General features: G+C 34.5%; 3 non-coding genes across 3 annotated transcripts; all 3 read left to right on the top strand.

Annotated features, from left to right (window-relative positions):
* Positions 1 to 5,933: 5,933 nt before the first annotated feature.
* LOC125053438 lies at positions 5,934 to 6,052 on the top strand. The gene has a single exon (XR_007117578.1). It is a non-coding gene; the product is annotated as a 5S ribosomal RNA (ribosomal RNA).
* Positions 6,053 to 7,431: 1,379 nt separating this feature from the next.
* On the top strand, positions 7,432 to 7,550 carry LOC125053435. Its single transcript, XR_007117575.1, has one exon. It is a non-coding gene; the product is annotated as a 5S ribosomal RNA (ribosomal RNA).
* Positions 7,551 to 8,087: 537 nt separating this feature from the next.
* Positions 8,088 to 8,206, top strand: LOC125053434. The gene has a single exon (XR_007117574.1). It is a non-coding gene; the product is annotated as a 5S ribosomal RNA (ribosomal RNA).
* Positions 8,207 to 14,158: the final 5,952 nt, after the last annotated feature.

The raw sequence follows: 14,158 nt of genomic DNA on the forward strand, positions 1-14,158 counted from the left end.
TTAAAACATATTTATCAAGATTGGGACAAAACGGTATGCCTTAAACCCAACTATAAAATGGAACAGTCTGATCGTATGCTTGCCTAAACATGATGAGGATTGAAAATGTCTCAGAAATGTGTCTACCACGAGTACAATTGGGGGTTACCTGACTCCATACGTAGGGGTGTAAACTATATTTCATCCCTGAGGTATGTGTGCCTTTAACATTTGCTCTAAGGGTCTAGGAAAATATCGTGAGCAAACCGACATGTCTTAGACCCAAGAAGTCGACGGCGTGTGTCAGGTACATGAGGCTGATCACCTACTTAGATTATTAGATTGAAAAATGATCATGGAACAGATTCAGAAATCTGATTCAGACCTAAAGAGTTTGTAGCGCCACTGATTTTTTTTGTATTCTATCTTTTGTTGCTAGAATTTTTTAATTAATAAAAAATCCATTGATAGTAAAAAAAGGGGTTCTGATCCCGGTGATCGTTTAGGATTTAGTTCCCACGCCTTTTTGAAAGGAAATGATAAAGTAACAAAAAAGTTAAAGGACCACCGAGCTTCCTGTGGTTTAGGAGGAATTTGCGATGGCTATCATTCTTATATATATTCGTTTGACGAAATCTATATTGCGAGCTGTCGCACTGGTGAGGTGCGTCCGAAGAAGTCTGGAGGAACAGAAAGGTAAGGTTGAATTGTTTACATGGGTCATTGGAATGGACTAAAAAAGCACTGTTTTATAATTAATTTAATTCTTATGGTTGAATAAAGCTTAAAGCTAACCTACTATTATTACTATACTTTGGTTAAGTTGGGAACATACAACTAATAATTATATAATTCATTGTCTATTAAACTATTCCTAGGTTCTTAAGCTACTACTTTATTCGTAAGACTTAAGATTAATACGCGCGCATAAGGGATAGGAACCTGCGCATGGACAAATAACATAACCAGTCGGTCACAGCGACAAATCGGCTGAGGGTTTAAAAGGTTAGAAGGGCAGGGAAAGGGATAGATAGATATTTCCTTACTTTTCGCACAATAGCGTAACACAAAACGGCAACATCTCCACTAAAACATTATAAACGGCTTAACAGATTTAATTGAAATTTAGAAAATCGTTTAATATCGATGAGCTCTTGTTCGTTATCATTTTAATTTAATGACTACTTATGAAACACATTGTATATTTTATTGGTATTATTCATACGATGATCTAATTTTTTCTACTGTACCTATTCGAAATTGCATTATTGCTTATTACATTCATTTCAACACGGTGCATTGTGGCTTAAATAGGCGATTTTTTTTGTAACTTGCTGCGGTTCTTATGATAGAGAAATCACAAAATTGTATAAAATTTAGGCAGTTTTTCAGGGCATGAAAAACATTCACACATATAATCTTACCTACACACACACATACGACACAATTCTAAAATATATCGAAAGCAGCCATAGGTGAAAAGTAAATAAGTTGAATACTGTTTTACCTACCTACTGAAACGCCTGTAACTGTCAAATTGTATATACACTGTGTTAAACAGATACAGATTAGGTTTAAAGTGTAACAAAAACGCGTGTAAAAAAAGTGTAAATAAGGGAGATTGTAGTGTTTGTTAATGGCAGTCTACGATCTATGTCTAAAATTCAAAGTGTAGATTTAGCGCTAAGTATACAGAGGTCATTCCCGTATGACAAATTATGGATTAAAATGGATTTGCCATACTTACGAAATGAGTAATTAGACGTTAATAAGATTAAGTCATGTCTGTTTGGTTTTCAGTAAAATTTTGTTTCTTTTTTTATAGTAGAGGGGGAAAACGGGCAGGAAGCTTACCTGATGTTAAGTGATACTGCCGCCCATGGACACTCTTAATGACAGCGGGCTCGCGAGTGCTATGCAGGCATTTTAAGAATTGGTACGCTCTGTTCTTGAAGGACCCTAAGTCGAATTGGTTCGGAAATACTTCAGTGGTGGTGATGCAAGGCAAAAATTGCCTTGAAAATGCTCAGTTATGGAACAAAATATGCTCAGTTGTGTGTGAAGTTTAACGCTGTGTCTCACAATAAAAGAAATATCTCCTTACAATATATGCAATCTCAAAAAACCGAAAGAAAAGAACGATTCGATGAGTTATAATGTTTCTTTTCTATTATTTCTGCCGTCTTCCTGTTTCAACTTCTGTATCGTAGACCATCATGTGAAGTTTCGGACATTGGAACGGTTTGATGTCGTTATATGTTTTTATTAAATCAGAATAAAAACTCTACTTTCGGATTACAAGAAACCATTTAAAGTATTCTAACTGCGTGGTCGGTACATAATTAACAGATACGTTACAGCAACACTTCACCATCGTATTAGTCCTTTTAACAAGAATGCTGCGTACAGTCGCTTACAAAAGTTTTTTTAAATATACCTCTTTGATGGATTTATTATTTCCGTGGACTGCGAGAGAATGAAGAGCTTATGAAATGTACATTGTAAGACAATATGGTATTTTAATATTTAAATGAATAGTTTTGCAACGCCCAAGGGAGCTGATATACACCAATTGACTTAGAAAAGTATAATTTACACTAACTTAAGAAAAGAGCGTACTAATTCTTTAAAGGCCGGCAACGCACTTGCGAGCCCTCTGGCATTGAGAGTGTCCATTGGAGGCGGTATCACTTAACATCCTCCTGCTCGTTTGCCCCCTGTTCTATAAAAAAAAACTTCTAAACAGATCTCATTTATCTTTATGATCCTAAATCGCATCAGATTTACACAAGAATAAACAATACCTTACACACAGTTGGCGATGGAATAACTAAAAAATCATTAACCAAATGGTTTAATCAATATGTATGCTAATTTACAAGATGTATACCAATAAATACAATATTACAGACTTTTGTACTCGCCTGTACTGTTGAAGTGGGCAAACGCTTGCGTCCGGCTTTCATCGTTACGTAACCGTCCGCTACTCCATCTATTAGCATAATATATTATTTATTGATACTTTTCAATATTTGAACTTTCGCTGTTCTATCGGAAATGTGACGAATCAACTAATAAAAATGTCTTTAAACTTTTACTTAATTAATTTTAAATGTCATTGTAGTACGACAGATGAACTCGAAATAGTAGCCTAGTTGGACTCTATAACCTGGAAATCTTTAGTTCAATTTCCGAGGAAAACAAAAAAGAACCCGTCTATGCAGTATATATATAACGTTATAATACATACCTATATATGTGTATGTGCATTTTCTTTTAGTGGGATAAAGTATATTATGTCCCCGCGACTTAACGATAAAAGACACCGTATGCCGGCTTTGGAAAAGTTCAAGTAACTATAATGTAAAGTCAAATCATTTATTTCAATTAGATCACCAAAAATGTCACTTTTGAACGTCAAACAAAATACAAAGAAGATTCTAGTTGCCCCTTCCAAAAGGTAGTTTCGTGTGGAGAAGAATGGGCACGAAACTCCACACTTACCATTTTAAAATAGGTTTACAATATTTTGTTTACATTTGTTAAATAATTATATGTGAAGACAATGTACTCTTAGAATAAACTACTATACTAAAAATGTTAGTATACATGTTCCTCACATATTTACAAATATCGAAACCGTAGAAGTTGAGTAATTACGCCGAAGGTAACAAAAACATTTGTAAATTCTTAACCAGTAATAACTTATTCATTGTTTTTGTACTCAACAATTTAATCATCAAAATTACAAGTTGTTAAGATGTTTAAATGCCGGCGGGCTAGAAAGCACATTCCTTTGTTATGTAATAAACCTGATCGGCCATCTTTGGGCTTCTGACAATATCTGGGCGAGGCAGGGAAATTTGTCAGTCGGGACAGTGTGTCGAATATTCAATGCAGAAATTCATATTAATGAATTTTAAATTACAATGAAATTTTGTTTAATTTAAAGTACAATAATATAAAGCAATTTTACCCGGCTCAACGCAAATATTTCAAAACATTTTCAAATCAATGGTAGGTACATCAATATAAAAAAAATTCGTGGCGCTACAACCTCTTTAGGCATGGGCCTCAGATTTCTGAATATATTTAATGATCATTTTTAAATCTATTAGGCAAGTAGGTGATCAGCCTCCAGTATCTGACTAACGCCGTCGACTTTTTCGGTCTAAGATATGTCGGATGCCTCACGATGTTTTCCTTCACCGTTCGTGCGAGTTAAATGCGCACATAGAAATAAAGTCCATTGATGCACGCGGATCGAAGCTACGACCTCAGGGATAAGAGTCGCACGCTGCTCAACATCAATACAAAACCGTATGGAAATACATCGTTGTTTGATTAAAGTAAATAATTTCTCTCTTTTTCTTCTTTAGATGCCTCTTGACTGGCCTTTAATAACTTGAATTGTTATTGGGTATCTTGCGCCAGTCAAAGCAGTTCCTCAGCGGAAGTAGTGCCGGTCCACTCTGGTAATCCACACGACTAATTCTGCCATCCCGTCTCATTCCGTGAATGCCCAATATGATACGCATTAAATATGTTTCCTACTTTTGCTATATGTATAATAGTTGTGAATACAACTATCGTTGACTATCTTTCTAAAGGGTGTATTGCGTCTGCGCAGACTGGTTCACTAAAATCTTATGCGTATATCATTATTAACAGTTGTGGGCGAATCTGTATGGAGAATTTCATGTTATCTCTGGTAATTTTGTAGGTGAAATCAGTCGACTTGTCCGCAGCACTTTTCCCAGGTGTTCGACCTTACTTGCGCAAGAGTGAGCGAGTTAATGACCTAGCATTACGCAAGCATTCATTGAGCTTAAACCAAAGAGTACTGTGCTTACAAGGTATTTCGTTTTTAATACTTAATTACTCACCAAAATGACATATACCTAATCCAGCCATAAAAATATTGTTTTTTAAACGAAGTAATGTCATATCATTAAAATTTATACCCACCTGTTTATTAAAGTCTCAGCAAAAAATAATAAAATATTATATTCGAAATGGCCACCTTTGCTTTTACCTTTAATCTGTTTGGCCACAAATATATGGACAAAAGGGTTGAGGTCTGCCTCAAAATACACCAAGAAAACCATCACTGACGCAGGATGTACTACCTTTCCGACCACTTGATCAGCTTCTTTAGAACTGTGTTCTTCAATCGTGATTTTTTTTTAGAAAATCGGCAATATCAAAAGAAATTTTTAAAATAATACGTGTTCCAAATTCAAAAAGATTAAAAAGTTGAAAAAAATGAATTTTCATTTGTAACTTATTTCCAGACTAGTTCTAGTAGGTAGTTATAGCCTACAGGTATAGGAATGCTAGTAGAAGAAAATCAGCGATTGTTAGATTTAACTAGTTTAGATAATTAATTCTTAGGTAATAAATGTCATATTAATTTGGGTCTTCGTTTTTGGTATTTGCTGTAATGTGCGAATTATAACATTATTTACATAACACGATGTAGTGGTTTCCAGCAATTCGTTGCCAAGCTAAGGTGAGTTTACTTGTGTCTTTGAAGAAATGTTATTTAAATGTTGCTTCCATTTCAAAGAACACTGTATAGTACCAGATTCGAAAATGCAATAGAAGTTTATGATCAAAGTCATTCCGCATAGAAATATGTTATATATATGCCTATTACGTGAAAGATAGGAACGTGACGTGAAATTATATATCAAAGAGTATACATAATATTTAAATACTAAAAGGTTGGTTTCCTTACTTTATTATTGTTTAAAAAAACTATGAAAACTGAAAAGCTAATTGTTAGCTAATAGTGTATGTTTAAAGTTTTAAGGCAAAATAGTACCGTGAGATTTATTTCATGAAGAACTTTCATGTAAGTAAAAGTAAACATTTATTGGTACATATATATTTTGGTGTATAATTGTAATTACGTATAATTCAATATATTATTAAATTTTGCACTTTACATTGCCAACGTCCATACCACGTTGAATACACCGGTTCTCGTCCGATCACCGAAGTTAAGCAACGTCGGGCGTGGTCAGTACTTGGATGGGTGACCGCCTGGGAACACCACGTGATATTGGCTTTTTGCATTTTTTTTAAACTTGAATGTAGCGTAAAACCGATAAACGTAATTTAACGATTTCTATAAATAAACGCATAATTTTATGTATATTTTTAACTTAAGAAAAGTCTGATAAAAGAAAAGTCCTATGCGTCTGCAACAATTTAATTTAAGATTAATTTTAACCACTTAACGAAAACAATAAAAAACAGTTGTTACTTCGTTTCAAGACATCTACGCAAAAAAAATTCACTCATGTCTTCGGCCTAGTTTGAGAGTAAATCTCACGGCAGAAGTTGCATCAGTTGCCATTTAGAACTAGTCTAATTATGTGCCAAGGATGGCTTCACATCGTGACTTACATACAGAAGCCGCTTCATGGTGTTTAGGAGTTACAAAACAACTAACCTTTTGTATACAAAGACACATATTTTTTATCATTAAAACCATCTATATTTCATCACCCTAGAATATATTTAAAACGAAACAATATATTACTACGATTTAAAAAAACATATTTAGTATTCAAAATACACAGTAGGTACCTACAGCCAATCTTTATACCTAAAATAATTTTTGGTATATGTACTAATAAATATTTGGGTGATGTACTATACTTAACTGTATTTTTTTCAGAATTTTCGCAAAACATTTTATTATAAAAAAACACGAGGATATCTTTATTCCACGGAAATTATTTTGTGCTCAATGTTAGTTATACACGTTACCAAATTTTACTTCCCCTGAAATAGATCGCAACGAGCATAAAGATAGTTTTAGTTTAAATTGTAATTCTTCCAAATAATCATAAAATTTAATGCGATAATTTAAAAACTAATAAAGAGTGGTAATAATATATCCCTGTTTCACTAAGGTCATAATATTTTCGCGAAAAGAGTGGTAATAAAATATTACGTACTAAACATTCGTCAAAATGTGCCGTCGTAATGTGCGGTTACTGTGTCATCCATAATTATGTTTAAACAGTGAAACAATCGTAAACGCTTTTGCTCCTCACTCTAATTACATGAATTACTGTAATATACATTAAGTTATTTTTTTACTATTTGCGCTAAATACATAACAACAATGTTTAAATCATAGAATGGGAACAAAATAAGCTTTCATTTGATATTTATAATTGTATATGTAACGTACTTACTACTTAGTATCCAAGTAATAAAACCATTACCTTCTTTTATTCTGTCTTAAAATATAGATTTTGCTTTTACTACTTTGTTTCTAGGAGTAAGAGACATAACTCTCTAATTTTGGAATATAGGTGAATCTGTTTTATTACATGATGATATTACACGATAACTGTTAATATAATTAAAAATTTAGATATCATTAACAAAAAATAAACCAAGCAATTGTTTAATAATTTAACAATACTAGTAGCCAACGTCCATACCACGTTGAATACACCGGTTCTCGTCCGATCACCGAAGTTAAGCAACATCGGGCGTGGTTAGTACTTGGATGGGTGACCGCCTGGGAACACCACGTGATGTTGGCTTTTTGTTTTTGGTAAGTTTATTTTGGTATTGCAACAAGGGTCAGGTGGACGAGACAAATGTAATTATTTTATTCTACGTAAATTTAAGATTTTGCTTAAGAAATCATATTGATATAATACGGTCCTATAATTTTATTGAAAAATGTGTAGTATATAAAACGCATTATTCCACCTTATAACTACAGATACGCAATATAATGTGAACGTTTTTTATCATGTTTTCATATTTATTTTCATAAATAATAGTAATGTTTTATTATAGAGACATCTGTGATCTATTCTCTGTACCACTCAAACATAGATCGTGTTACATAAATAACCCTTAAAGTACTATTACCAAGTAATTCACCGTTATTTCCAAAGATGGCGTTACTAGTTTATATTTTTTTACAATAAAATGTTATTTTTATTAAATTACATTATTTTATAGGTTAATACGCTAAGACAGTTTAATCAATATCAGCTTATATTAAATTAATAAACTTAAAATAATATAGTATATTAAAATATATAAATATCAATTTCAGTTAACTGCTTGCCAACGTCCATACCACGTTGAATACACCGGTTCTCGTCCGATCACCGAAGTTAAGCAACGTCGGGCGTGGTCAGTACTTGGATGGGTGACCGCCTGGGAACACCATGTGATGTTGGCTTTTTGTTGCTTAAACGTTTAGACGTCGAATGATGCTAGCAGTCTGATTTTGATTTTTAAGCGATGAAAAATTAAATTAAATATATATTTTCAAAAAAAAGCTTATACTTCATTTCTTTAGGTATATTGGTAAAGTAAAACAGTAGGTAGGCATTTCTGTAATTAACCTTAAATCGACGGTCATTCCTTAACTATACTCCCTAAGAGGGCCGCAGAATACCCCCGTCTCCCCAGAGACATCCTCTTCATTTGTCTCTGTCTGCACTGTATAGTACAGTGTGACACGGAAATTTCATTAGCCACTTCGCTTTCCATTCGAGGCTTAAAGGGAGGAATTTATATTAAAACTTGCTACACAACACAGGAAAATGTTCTTTGTTTGACGTTTACTAGCTTTAAAAATATTTCCTTATATTTCTAAATAATTTCCGTATATTAGGTACTGTACTGGAAAGAACTCATCCAGACATAATATTAACTTAAAATGGGGCCTCCTTACATATTAACGTCTTTTTCATCAATAATTTTGTTCATAGACAAGAAGTACCTAACATTATCTGCATGACACAAACCGTTGATTAAGTCTTAATTGCTTTAAAAATTAATTGCAAGTGTTAATTGCGCACATAAAAATATAATCCATTGGTGCACAGCCGGGTGCTAACGACCTCAGAGTTAGTATCGCATGGATTGTGCTGGCTATAATTCTTAACTAAAACATAAAAATAGTTCGAACTTATTAATTATTAAGCAACTACAGAGACATGTTTTCAATATGTATTTTCTTAAAGCTGAAATTGTTTATGGTTTCTTCTATGACAGCAATTTTTTATTTACATGTTACTAGTTTTAATGATAGAAAGTAGATGGCTACTTAATATATTTACTATGTAATTGATCTATGGTTCTAATCACATAGTTTATTTTCACTTGTAAATAACAACACGGTTATATATTTAGAAGTTAGAGGTAAGGAGGGACCTTACTATCACATTATATAAATAATCCCAAATAATCACACTCGGCGTGGTAAGCGCTCGCAATTGCTTGCAGTGCGCGTACAAATTTACGTAGGTACTTGGTATTAGAGAAGCGCCATTTACGCGTGTCTTGTGCACCCTGAGTATTATTAAATTTATACGATATTAATAAGTTTTATATTGAATTAGTATTAAGGTCCTGTTAAAATAAGAAAATAAATAAAAGTTGTTAGTTAAATTTTCTTTGGGAGCAGTATAGTTTTGTTTCGCCTATCGACATCTTGGTTTAACTGAGCTAGCCTCCTAGACCAAAGTCCTGAGTTCCATCTATGAAAATAATGAATGACTTATTCCTTCGCAGTACCATTTACCATATTCATATTCACATTTTTGTGTGTATACCAAATATAAAATATACAGTTACATATTGTTAACATGTAAATCAAACAAAATACATTTCCTGAAACAAAACTAGATGTGCCGAGTGAAGTGATAATTGGTCGTCTACAAATTCGGTAGCCGTCAATTAATGCCTCACATTCCAACTCATTGGGATTTTCCATAGATTTTCCTGTTTTTAAGTGACTGTTATATATGTTAAGCAGTAATTTCATTCCTAACAAGCTTTTTTATCATTCCAGATCGACAGACTTGACATACTCCATACAAATAAAGTTATACCAAGCGCCAGGTATTTATGGAGTGTTTTTAGACTTCTTAAGAATAATCTTTAACCCATATTACTTCGAAACCAGGAATACGTTTAATATAAATATATATATGAACAGTGTTGGCCTAGTGGCTTCAGCGTGCGACTCTCATTCCTGAGGTCGTAGGTTCGATCCCGGCTGTCCACCAAAGGACTTTCTTTCTATGTGCGCATTTAACATTTGCTCGAACGGCGAAGGAAAACATTGTGAGAAACCGGCTTGGCTTAGATTCAAAAAGTCGACGGCGTGTGTCAGGCACAGGAGGATCACCTACTTGCCAATTAGATTGACAAATGATCATGAAACAGATACAGAATCTGAGGCGCAGACCTAAAAAGGTCGCCACTGATTATTTTAATATACATATAAATGGACATCAGTAGCTCTACAATGAGTTTGAAAAGTATTAAAGGTACGTATAACGGTAAGCGTATCGGGTTACGCGCAACTATACATAAAAAAATAAACAAATATTTAAAGCAGTTCTGTACTGTAATTTAAATTTTGTATAGATTGTAAGATTTCACAAGCCATGGCTGCTCGTGTCTGGTTGCTTTTAGCACCCGTACTCCGGCGCACGCGTGAAACCATACTAATGACATCGACAAATAAAAAGCTATTTGTGTAGTGAACGGGAGCAAGGCTATGTTACTAGCCGAGCAATACTGCTTCACTTGTTATTTTAGACCTTGAATTTTTCGAAGTCTAAACTGGAGATAGATTGAGTATGTAAAAAACAGCCTTGCGATTCTGTAACTCACTTTTCGAACTCACACAGCGGTTTTCGCATCGGCGGTCGCTCTCAAATCAGTCGTGAAGCAGTCTTTTTATGATTTGGCATTCTGAAAAGGTGGGAGCTTGTAGTTTATTGTTTATCAGAAAATTTAAAAATATATTTTTAACAACATTTCTTACACGGTTCTTGGGTCTTTAGTTGTTAACTGGTAACTATTGAATAAAGTTTAATGTTAGTGCTGGTAAAGTTAAATTGCTTCTTGGTATTTTCGTGACACGACTTTCTTTAAAATGATTTGATAAACCTTAATTATGAAAAAAGCATAAATCAAGTTGGGCTAAACGCGCGATGAAGATTTCTTTTACCGTTGTCAAAACATGTAAAAGGAAATTTCTGACTTCCACACAGAAGTTCCGTTAAAAAAAATTATTATTATATTACTGTTTGATGGGGACATGGTGGAACATTATTAAGAACAGATTCCAGTAGACATTACAAAAAGTATGATTATAAAGTAGTGGGGTTGCCGCGAGCCCCACAAGACAGAGGCAATTTGGTGGCGTTGGCTTACGAGCTACGACGCGTTATTAGCAATAAACAAAACTGGGGATCTCACACTGAGGCCCTTAAGTTGTAGATGGTCGCGGGAATAGGTATGATATATTAAAATGTAAAGAATCTTATTTGAAATTTAAAAAAATCCTCTGACCTCATGCGATAAGGTTGTCTGTGGTCTGTCTTAGATTAAATTAATATTTGCAAACGCTTGTATCGTTCTTATAAGTATCTTGGAAAAGGCATCGCCCGTACCACTGAGAGAGCAATAAGAAGTACACACGGAAAATACGTTGTTATGTCATTCCCTTTGCTTCAAAGCATACGAAACCACCTTGATCAGGAATACCACCTCATGTTCACCGCATCGCTGCAGTCAGAGAAGCTTCTGGAGATAGAATTTATAAGATAGAATTTAAAGCGCTTGAAACGAGGGCGTATTTCGTTAATGTCTCTGACAGATCTATAGATCCGCTATACAATTTAACAAATGACAATTAAACGAAACGTGGCACGTTTTATGAATGTGATTATTCTCTTAAGTTTATAAACCAATCACTTCTGTCTTACGCCATACAAAATAAATCACTAAGGTTAAAACATCATTAATATTAAATCACAGTTGATTTATAAGGCGGGGGTCACACCCTCGACACCTCGCATTATACGCCTGTTTGAGCCCTTATGGACCTCTAATGTATGGCTATCTTTTAAATAAATGAAAAGTTAAAATAGTATGTTACGTTAGGCGATACTCATGAATACTCATACTCATTTACATAGTTCTGAATATCTTTTGAAGTTTTATGTAGTGTTCAACAGCCGCAACAATAAGACCTTTATACATCTCCCCTAATCAGTCAATAAGCCCTGAAGTCCTCAGTGTAGTGAGGCCGCAGTCAGTCAGTCAGTCCGCAGGATACAGTCACCCACGTAGTCCTGGAATGCGTTGCTGTGGCTCCAGCAGAAATACTCGGAGCAGTGAGGCCGCTTCATGAAGCCTGCTAAGTGGCCAGGAAGCTTCTGAACTTCTGGAAGCAGGCTGGCTTAATTAGCCTGGACTTTACGCACAACGGACCAAATGAGCGTCTAATTGCGGAAATTGAGTCCATATACTTACCACACTAATTGTCCCAAGAAGGTTAGAATAAATTGTTGTATCTTATCTCTTAAAGACTTATTAGATTATAGCAAGGTTAAAAAGGCGCAGCAATGAGCTTCTACCGAGAGCTTTGTATGCATTGCAATATTATAAACACAGTAAAACAATCTAAAATGACTGGCTCGATTGAGTAATTATATTGAAAACATTACTATTTTATTGTTTAATGGATCATTTTTATAGGGCCTGTAATAATTTTATATTTTTGTATTTTATTTATAATCGCATTGATTACTGCCTTGCGATTCTGTAGAAACAATAAACTACAAGCTCCCTCGTTATCAGAATGCCAAATCATAAAATGACTGCTTCACGACTGATTTAAGGGCGACCGCCGATGCGAACACCGCTGTGTGAGTTCGAAAAGTGAGTTACAGAATCGCAAGGCTGATCCGTAAGAAAAACACCTTTTAGCTTCTTCTTAGTGCAAGTAACTACTAGGTAACCAATCTCCAGTAATGGAGAGGCACCAAAATAAGACCAGCCCTGCGATTCTGTAAGTCACTTCACGAACTCACACAGCGGTTTTCGAAGCGGCGGTCGCGATCAAATCAGTCGTGAAGCAGTAATTTTATGATTTGGCATTCTGATAAACAATAAACTACAAGCTCCCACCTTTTCAGAATGCCAAATCATAAAATTACTGCTTCACGACTGATTTGAGAGCGACCGCCGATGCGAAAACCGCTGTGTGAGTTCGTGAAGTGAGTTACAGAATCGCAGGGCAGGTACAAGTAAGGTAAATCATTATCTATCTATATTTATTAAAGGCCAGCAACGCACTCGCTGTCCCTCTGGCATTGAGAATGTCCATGGGCGTATCGGTTAACATCAGATGAGGCTCCTGCCCGTTTGCCGTGCTATTAAAAAACATTGCTTCCAATGCATACTTTTTAACTTTAAAAGCTTTTATACAATTCAACCAATTCTTTTACAATGCAATTTTAGGACGTATAAAGACAAGTAGTATTGTATACAAAAGTAGACATACATATTTAAATATGCAAACCGATTTCCACGTCTCAAAGAAACCATTATGTTACTAGGCCGTGGTGAGCGGGGTGTGCGGAGGGGGGAGTATGAAAACTGTGCGTGCGCGCTTCATTTACACGTCACTTATACAGGACGACTCAAAAAGGTAACCTAAAATACGTAAGTGTCATATGGCGAAATAGCAAACTTTAAATTATACTGTTCATATTTAAAAAAAGGACCGGTCAGGTTACTTTTCTGCGCCTGATGATATTTTAAAAGATCATTTCAATTGTAAAGGGAGCGTTCAAGTATAACGTCACGCAATTTTTGGAGATTATTGACCCCCCCCCCCCATGTAACGCGCCGTAACGTTTTTCTCTACCCAAGTATAGTAAAACGTTTCGTGACAACCTAGTGACTCTTTATACCTAAAAGTTACCATTATGTGGTGTAAAGTACTGGAAAGTCGAAAATAATATTAAAAATAATGCGTAATTCAATCCCCGCTTCGCATCGTAACATTTTACAAAAAGACCCCCTCCCCCCAAAATTATACTAATAATTATATATTTTTTACAATAATATTATATAAAAATATATAATTATAAAGTTACGTAATACTTGAACGCTCCCAAAGTTAGTATAGGAAATTATGCTACCTTCACAAATTGTAATTTATTTAAGCTTGATAACCTAATGTACCTAAAGCTTAATTAAAAAATCTTTTAAAACTATATTATTTATTTAGGTACATATATCTTGTAAGCTTATTTGGGATAGAAAATTAAATATTCTTTGATATTGACAGGAAATGGAAAGGCTGAAAGTGACCTAT

This window comes from Pieris napi, chromosome 10 (genome assembly GCF_905475465.1).
Source record: "Pieris napi chromosome 10, ilPieNapi1.2, whole genome shotgun sequence".
In the NCBI taxonomy this organism is placed as follows: Eukaryota; Metazoa; Arthropoda; class Insecta; order Lepidoptera; family Pieridae; genus Pieris; species Pieris napi.